At 43.2% G+C, this 9,410-nt stretch overlaps 1 protein-coding gene across 1 annotated transcript in view; it reads left to right on the plus strand.

The window, feature by feature from the left end:
- Positions 1-9,410, plus strand: part of LOC115803254 (uncharacterized) — a 68,395-nt gene that overhangs the window by 42,975 nt on the left and 16,010 nt on the right. The window lies entirely within an intron of this gene.

The following is a 9,410-nucleotide window of genomic DNA, read 5'->3' on the forward strand; positions in this document are numbered from 1 at the left end:
GTTAAATATATATAACATAAAACTTACCATTTAAACTATTTTGAAGTATACAATTCAGTGACATTAAGTAAGTTCATATTGTTGTACAACCATCACCACCATCCATCTCCAGAACATTTCTATCATCCCAAATGCTACCCATTAAACAATAACTGCCCATTTCTCCCTCTCACTAGCCCCTGGCAACCACCATTCAACTTTCTGTCTCAATGAATTTGACTATTCAAGTACCTCATATAAGTAGAATTAAGCACTAAATGTTTCAAAATCATCTCTTTTCTTAAACAGACAAATCTCTTGTTATATGCTGTGTCTTATGCATCTTTGATTAAGTGAATTGGCTGAGTTTATTCAAAAGCCTAAATAAAACTTTTTTATTTTCCCGTCTAAACAGGATTGCAGATAAAGGGTTATTCAATCTGTATGTGTATCAAAACTCTTTATCAACATGGGCTGGTCTCTGGAGAATCTTGGCCACTAAAAGTGGGGAGGAGAAGTTAGGGTCTCATGGAGCATCCTTTGATCCACTGGGAGCCTGGAGCCTTGATCAGTGTGTCCCACTTCTAAACTATTGTGAGGTTGTCAATATGACTTCTCGGAAGGTCTCAGTGGGATCCAGTCCTAGTTGGTCACAGCAATGAGCAACTGAATAAAATATCTTCCGATTGTTTTTGCCTTCTCTCTGATTTCACTCTTCCCAGTTGCTTCTTTTGGGATTGCTTCCCAAGACAAACTACCCTCACACAAGCCCTTCCAGAGATAATGTCATCTGTGTCTCTCTGTGCCTCTTTGTCTCACTCTCTCTGTCTCTGTCTCTCTCACAGACTCACATACACACCTCCCCACTCTGCTTTCCTTTGTGTTGGTTTCGCTCTTTGGCAGGTTGCGCTCACCTCCACTGGAGTCAAGACACCCACCCACATTTTTAGGCTTACATCTTAATAACTTAGCAAGCCTAGAGTGGAGAAAAGCTTATTTTTTCCCCAGTAGCGCTGGTAAAATTCCTGGCATGTTGCTTCCTGTCTCTGATTGGCCTGGCCTAGGTAGTGGGCCCCCTCTGAACCAATCATTGGCTTGGGTCAGGAGCCAGGTGGTGGGGTCAGCCCCACCACTCCATATACACTGAGAATAGGAAAGGTATGCTTATCCAAAGGTGAATCGGGGGCCATATGTGGCACCAAATCCATGCATTATGGAGATTTAATTCCTTTTCAACCTCATCTCTGCCTACATTCATTCATTCCCTCTTCCTCTGAAGACATCCAGGAAGCAGTTCCTGTCCCTTTCTTGATTACCTCCTGGCTTAGCGCCAAGTGCCAGACGACACTGGATGTGTGGGCAGATCTCTTACCAAAGTGGTAAAGTGCAGGAGACAGAAGTTCTGACCTCATCAACATGACTCCTTCCCCTTTACCACAAAAGGGGAGGGCCTTATAAACATAGGGCTTCATAATGAAAATGCCCCACTTGGTTACCCCCCCCTTGTGGTCTGCATCACCTCTCCCCGTGACCCCTCGCGTTTGACATCACCAACTGAGTGTCCTCCAGTTCAATTCAATTCTGAGACTAACTACCTAGTGTTAATGCAGACCTCACGAATTAGGGCTCAGTTCTACAAGACGGCTTCCACTTCAGATGCCAGCCTGGGGCCACTTGCTCTCCTGTCCAGCTTGGCTGAAAATTCAGGAGTTCTCACAATGCCCCTCTCACATTTGATAACCCACTAGAACAACTCACAGAACTCAGAAAAGCTCTATACTTATAATTAGCATTTTATTATAAAGGATACAATTAAACAGCTAGATGAAGAGATACATAGGGCAAGGTCTGGAAGGGCCCAGAGCACAGGACTTTCTGTCCCTGTAGGGTCAGGGTTTGCCACCCAACAGGTACATCAATTGTTCACCGTCCAGGATGCTGTTTGTTAAATCAAGGTGTCATTACGTAGGCATGATTGATTAAATCATTGGTCATTGGGGATTAAACCCTCCAGCTCTTCTCCCCTCCCTGGCGGTTGAGGTTGGGCTAAGGAGGGTCTGGCTGCTTCCTGAAACTGGCTTCAAGAGGAACTGAAATAGCTAGAACGGCCCTGTCCTCAGCAGCTGGTATCAGTGGTCTCAGCGCCAATTAGATGAACTTTGACTCCCAAATTTCTCCTCGGTTAGGATGGAACCACTGGAGATTATCGTCATTCTCCTCAACAATGATAATCTTATGTGGTTCTCTTTCCTTGATGGTTCTTTTTCCTTCCCCTATCCAACATGAGTTGCTTTATAGAAATCGGATTTTTCCAAAAATAAATGATCAGTTTAAAAGATTCCATACTCCAACAAAGTTATTTTGAGACTCTTTTCCTCGGAGACCTTCACTTCCGTGGTCTCACCTCTCACCTAAGCATAGATGGCTCTTCAACTCAAAACTCTTGCCTTAACCTTTCTCTTGATAAGCAGTTTAACCTGTTATTCTGGGTCTATCTCCAGCTTTATCAGCTGTTACATAAGTATATAAATGCTGTGTTCCAGTCATGTTGATCTATTCAGTCTTTAAGCATTAGGCACATTTCTAAAACCATATCTCTATCCGTGCTGTACCCAGGCCTCCCTCTTATTCTCTGCTTGCATGCACTCCCCTATCTGTTAATTCTCACTTCAAGTCCCTCCTCCTCCATGAAGACTCCCAGCCTTCACTGATCTTTTTGTTCCCTACACGCCTATATTTAAGGGTCATGTGCTACCTTGGGCCATCTCTTACTCTTTTATGTAAGTGTCCCTTCTCCCCATCTCAACTGCATACATATTCTTGTGTCTTCCATGGAGTCTCATGCTCAGTATGGGTTCCTTGATTTTACTTTCCCTGACCCTTACTTCTCCTAGAATGGCAGATGTTTCAGTAACTCTTCCTACATAACAAGCCATTCACAGTTCTGAGTTGACTGAGCTCAGCTGGGAAGTTCTCACTTGGGGTCTCACTTGAAGTGGCAATCAGATGTCAGCTGGAGTCTCGGTCATCTGAAGGCTCAATTGGGCTGAACATCCAAGGTGGCTCACTCTTTTTTTTTTTTTAACATCTTTATTGGGGTATAATTGCTTTACAATGGTGTGTTAGTTTCTGCTTTATAACAAAGTGAATCAGTTATACATATACATATGTTCCCACATGTCTTCCCTCTTGCGTCTCCCTCCCTCCCACCCTCCCTATCCCACCCCTCCAGGCTGTCACAAAGCACCGAGCCAATATCCCTGTGCCATGTGGCTGCTTCCCACTAGCTATCTACCTTACGTTTGTTAGTGTGTATATGTCCATGACTCTCTCTCGCCCTGTCACAGCTCACCCTTCCCCCTCCCCATATCCTCAAGTCCGTTCTCCAGTAGGTCTGCGTCTTTATTCCTGTCTTACCCCTAGGTTCTTCATGACATTTTTTTTTTCTTAAATTCCATATATATGTGTTAGCATATGGTATTTGTCTTTTTCTTTCTGACTTACTTCACTCTGTATGACAGACTCTAGGTCTATCCCAAGGTGGCTCACTCTTGTGACATGTGGATAAAGTTGGCTATTGGCTGAGAGCTCAGCTGGGGCTGTCAACCACAGCACCCAAGCCTGGCCTCACCATGTGCTTTTCACAGCCTGACATCTGGGTTCATAGAGGGAGTATCCGAAGAGCAACAGCTCCAAGATTCCCAGGCAGAAACTGCAAGGCTTATTATGACTTGTCCGTTGAAGTCCAGAACATCCCTTTCCACCACATTCTGTTAGAAAAGAAAGTCACTAAGACTCGTCCAGATTCAAGGAGAGGACAGTGAGACCCCCGACTCTATGGGAGAGCGACAAGATCACATTGCAGAGGAGCACAGGGGATGGGAATCTAGTGTTGCCACCATCTCAGGAAAATACAACTGGCCAAGGAAGGTAACATGTACATTTCCATCTAGAGTTACACTAGTTTGTAACCCACCTGCTAAGGTATTGAGGCCCCCTTGTAGTACATGTATATGTTCTGTTCTCCTGGCCTCTGGATGAACCTCTAAGACATTATTAGGAAAGCCAACTGGGTGATCAGAGCTGAAAACATTCAGTGCTCAGAATCAACAAAATAACAAGGTAAGCGTCGTAACTAAACTGTCTACTCTCTGTACCATGAAGGTGTTATCTTCCCTAATTTAAAGAACACTGCAGAGGGGCTAGGAATGTTTGATATCTTGTTTTGGGTGGTGATTGGCTCAGCTTTACTCATTAAGTTGCAGAAGGAAGAAGATAGATGTGAAAGCTGTTTAGGAAGGTATTGAGTACGTGGTGACTGGATGTGTTGTAAAAGTAGTCGGGATGCTAGCTGGCAGCTGCTCTTCACCACGTTCCATAATGCTGGGCACTAATTTTACTGTCAAAGGGATACATGAAAAGACAGATTAAAACAGACTCTCAGAGATTTCCTTGAGATTGTCTTAAATTCCTACTGGAATCATTCCACAACACTGTTTATTTTCTTTCAGTAAGATTTTCTCCCCATTGTGTGCCAACACCCATTATGTTGCACAGAATTATTAATCATCCATGCGGAATTTTATGTTTATAAAGTCTCTGAAAAAAATCAACCTTTTCCTCTGCCCCCACCAGCTGAGCTCACAGACCATGGCCCTCTCTCCGGACATGTACAAACCAGTCTGATTTTTTTTGGTTTTGGGTTACCAGGCCAAGTTGTTAAACTGACTCAACCTGCCAGTTAGATACCTGAGAATTCAGGGAAAACTAGTCAAACTCTTTTGAATCAACCCCAGATACAGAGCCAGGTCAGTGTTTCCTCGGTGACTGCAGAGCATGTGCTGAAGTCCCCAGAAGAGACCACAGATGCAGGGTGAGGCGATGACATTAGGGGTATGATGTTAGCTCTCTTGAACTCTAAGTCACCACCTATGAGTGTATGCAATGTAGTAATGACTGTTTCAGACATGCTGAATATATAGTTTGACTCAGCATTTCACTTTGATGGGAAGAGCCTCAGTAGACAATGAATGAACAGGACCTGAATATGTATCACATTATGAAACCAGGCATGTGGAAGCATGTTTCCAAAACAGGTTAGAGACTTGCTTCCCCTAAAATCTTGTCCATCTCAGTCAGAGGTATCACTGTCCACCTGGTTACTCAGGCCGAAAGCCTCTGAGTCAACCTCTCTTTCCCTCACCTTCCCCACCCCACCCCCTGCCACCATATTTAATGCGTCAGCCAAGCTCTAGCTTCCCAATACCTGTATCCTCAAATACAGTTATCAATTATCACCACATCCACTAGCATTACTCTATCCCAAGCCACCTGACGCTCCTATCTGCAGAATTGCAATAGTCTCCTACCTTATTGATAGATTTAACAAAAACAATTTTTTTAATTCCTGGAAAAAAAAATACCATAACAAAATCAGTGGCGAATGACTAAACAGGAAAAATACTACACATACAACCAAATTTAGACTCCTTCATATATAAAAAGCTAATAGAGATTATTATGAAAAAATAAATATTTAAATAGAAAAATTGGCAAATTATCCAAATAGTTTGTAAAAAAAAGGAAATATAAATCATTCATAAGCAAATGATATGATCCTTAATTGCACTCTAATGAGAGAAATAGAAATTCAAAGTGGCATGAGATGCTGTTGACACTTGGAAGGTTGGAAAAATTCAGAAAATTTAGTAATGCCCTGATGGTGATGGGAGGACTAATACTGGTGGGAAGGCAAATTGGTCCATCCTCTTTGGAGAGCAATTTACAAAGTGCCAGCAAATTTCCATATGCAGATATTTTTGACTTGGCAATTCTACTCTAGGAGTTTATTTTACAGATATGTTTGCAAATGAGCTTAAAGATGCAAATATGCATGCAGTAACAAAAGAAGCCAGCCAAATATACTGGGAGCTGGTTAAGTAAGTTTGGTATATCTGTAGAGTGGAATACTATGCAACACTGAAAAAGAATGAAACAAAACTACTTGGTATCGATAAGAGAAAATTTCCCAGGTATCTTATTAAGTTGTAAAAAGCAAGATGCCGAAGAGCATACATAATATGCTATAACGTTAAAAAATATGGGTAAGAAAATTTATTCCTTGCATATTCATAGACTATTTCTGGAAGGAAACTTGTAACAATGGTTGCCCCTGGAAAGGTCACCTGATAATTTGGGGGAAAGGGGAGGAGACTTACTTTTCACTATATTTCTTTTTGTGATGTTTAAGTTTGTACCATATTAGAGAATTGCCTTTTTTTAAAAAAAATTATATACAATTAAAATTTTTTTTCTCATGAAAACAGAACAATAATTTTATCTTGGTAATAAATAGTTAAATTCAGAAAGACAAAGAGAAAAGACTAGTTATATTCTGTTATTTTAAAGGAATATATTAGTAATACTTTCCTGGAAAAGTGTGAGGTTTTACCTAAAGAGATAATTATAAATTTCACTTCTATTATGTCTTTACGTTTTCAGACTTATTATGTATAAATGAATACCTCAGGCAAAATAATAGCTAATATTTAGAGAGTGTTAACTATGAGCAGACACTGCGCAATGTGCTTCAAAATAACAGCACTGTTCTCATTGCCAGTTACAGCCCAGGGGGTGAAAGCTCAGAGAGATTAATTAACTGGCCTGAGGTCACACAGCTAGTGAGTTATAGAGCTGATGCAAACCTCAGCCGTCTGACAGGAGAGTCCACATTCTTAACCACTGTACAGTTTATTTATTGTGTTATTAATGACTCATTTGTTTCATACAAATAACACTTAAGGGTACATAATTTCCAATTCAAAATTGATACTTACCAGAAAAAGAATCTAACCTTAACTACAGGAAGTAAAAACACAAATGTTGTAGATACTTAAGTCCTATAAATGAAGTTATAATATTGTTTCTGATTTTATGACAACTCAGAAAGATAAAAATATAGTGTTTTAATACATTTGAACAATGACTGGGGCTTTCCTGGTGGCACAGTGGTTAAAAATCCGCCTGCCAATGCAGGGGACACAGGTTTGAGCCCTGGTCTGGGAAGATCCCACATGCCACAGAGCAACTAAGCCTGTGCACTGCAACTACTGAGCCTGCGCTCAAGAGCCTGTGAGCCACAACTACTGAGCCAGCGTGCCACAACTACTGAAAACCGTGTGCCTAGAGCCTGTGCTCCACAACAAGAGAAGCCACTGCAGTGAGAAGCCCGCGCACCACAACAAAGAGTAGCCCCCACTCAACGCAACTAGAGAAAGCTCACAAGCAGCAATGAAGACGGAACGCAGCCTAAATAAATAAATAAACAAACAAATAAATAAATAACGATGACTGGAAAATAGAGCCACTGGGTTCTATATAGTGCACATACCATTTTTTGTGTGTTTAGATACTTGACCTTCACAAAACCTTAAAGTAATAAATAAGATGGTTTAGGTCAGTGTCAAGGGTTGAATTCTGCCCCTAAAAGATATGAAGTTGTAAGCACCCTTATGAGTTAAACTATATCCCCTCAAAATTCGCGTGTTGAAGTCGTAACCCCTATTAATCTCAGAATATGATGGTATTTGGAGAAAGGCTTTTTACGGAGGTAATCAGATTAAAGTGAGGTCATAGGATGAGCCCTAATCCAATATGACTGGTGTCCTTATAAAAAGGGGAAATTAAGATACAGAAACACACATGCACAAAAGGATGACACTATGAAAAGACACAGGGAGAAGACCGCCATCTACAAGCCAAGGAGAGAAGCCTAGAACAGATCCTTCCCTCACAGCCACAGCAAACACCTCCCTCCCCACCTGTGAACATGACCTAATTGGGAAACAGGTCCTTTGCAGATAGTCAAGTTAAAATGAGGCCATACTCATGAGGTTATGGTCCCTCATCCAATATGACTGGTGTCCTTAGAAGGAGAAGAAAAGATACACAGACACAGGGAGAACCCTGTGTGAAGACAGAGGTAGAGACGAGTGATGTGTTTACAAATCAGGAGATGCCAAGGATTGCCAGCAACAGCCGAAGCCAAGAGAAAGGCATGGAACAGATTCTTCCCTTGAGCCTTCAGAGGGAGCATACCCTGCCCGACACCTTGATTTCAGACGTGTGGCCTCCAGAACCATGAGAGAAGATATTTCTGTTGGTTTAAGCCACTCGGTACTTGCTGCAGGGGTACTTGCTACAGTAGGCCTAGGAAGTGAATACCGTCAGAATCCCCAGAGTCAGGTTGGTGTGGGAGTGGCTTCTTAAGCAAGGGCTCACAGGTGAAACGATGAGAGAGAGAGCGGTGTGGGGAGCAGAGCGCGAAAAGGAGAGTAAGGCTGCTCAGCCAAGTTCCACAGGTGGTGATGTCCCAACTCTGAGGGGGGCTCAAGTGTAAGCGATGCCTTGGGGTGGGGTCACCCGAGGCAAGGGAGCTAGGGTTCCTGCCCCAGCGCCCCATCCGTTACAGGCTGTAGACCACGCCAAGGGCCTCCACCTGCAGGCAAGTGGGGTCCAGTAACTAGAAGGTAGTTCTCCGTAAAGTTGCAGCACACTTCGCTTGTTGAAATCAAAAGCACCCCCAAAAGGGAAAGACAAAAATGGTAAAAATGGATGAGAGGGGATCAAGGCAGAGCACCAGCATCATCCAACACATCAAACTATCTGGTCTGTGATATCTGGAGTCCAGAAGTTGGCTGCTAACTCCAGTCCTGCTATAAACATATAAATATTTCTGGTTTGGGTGGTAAACGGCCACAGCCTTGGGCCCCTGCTTCCCCGCTGCTACTTTGGTCCCATCCCTGGAACCCCTGGACTTCCCTACAATCCAGCAACTAAAATGCTGGGCACAGAGGGTGCTCACCAAACACTATGGCCAGTGTTCTTTCTTTTCTTCTTTTTTTAAAAAAATCTTTTTATTTATTTATTTGTTTGTTTATTTTTGGCTGCATTAGGTCTTCATTGCGCGCACAGGCTTTCTCTTGTTGTGGTGAGTGGGGGCTACTCTTCGTTGTGGTGTGCAGGCTTCTCACTGCAGTGGCTTTTCTTGTTTCAGAACATGGGCTCTAGGCACGCGGGCTCAGTAGTTGTGGCTCGCGGGCTTAGTTGCTCCGCGGCATGTGGGATCTTCCCGGACCAGGGCTCGAACCCATGTCCCCTGCATTGGCAAGAAGATTCTTTTTTGTTTTTTAATGGATATTTTGTGTGTGTGTGTGTGTGTGGCTGAGTTGGGTCTTTGTTGCTGCACGCGGGCTTTCTCTAGTTGCGGCGAGTGGGGGCCACTCTTCACTGCAGTGCGCGGGCCTCTCATTGCGGTGGCTTCTCTTGTGGAGCACGGGCTCTAGGCATGCGGGCTTCAGTAGTTGAGGCTCACGGGCTCCAGAGTGCAGGCTCAGAAGTTGTGGCACATGGGCTCAGTTGCTCCGCAGCAC

This window comes from Delphinapterus leucas, chromosome 18 (genome assembly GCF_059928025.1).
Source record: "Delphinapterus leucas isolate spDelLeu-1000000601 "Yukka" chromosome 18, BTC_Dleu_Yukka2, whole genome shotgun sequence".
Lineage (NCBI taxonomy): Eukaryota > Metazoa > Chordata > Mammalia > Artiodactyla > Monodontidae > Delphinapterus > Delphinapterus leucas.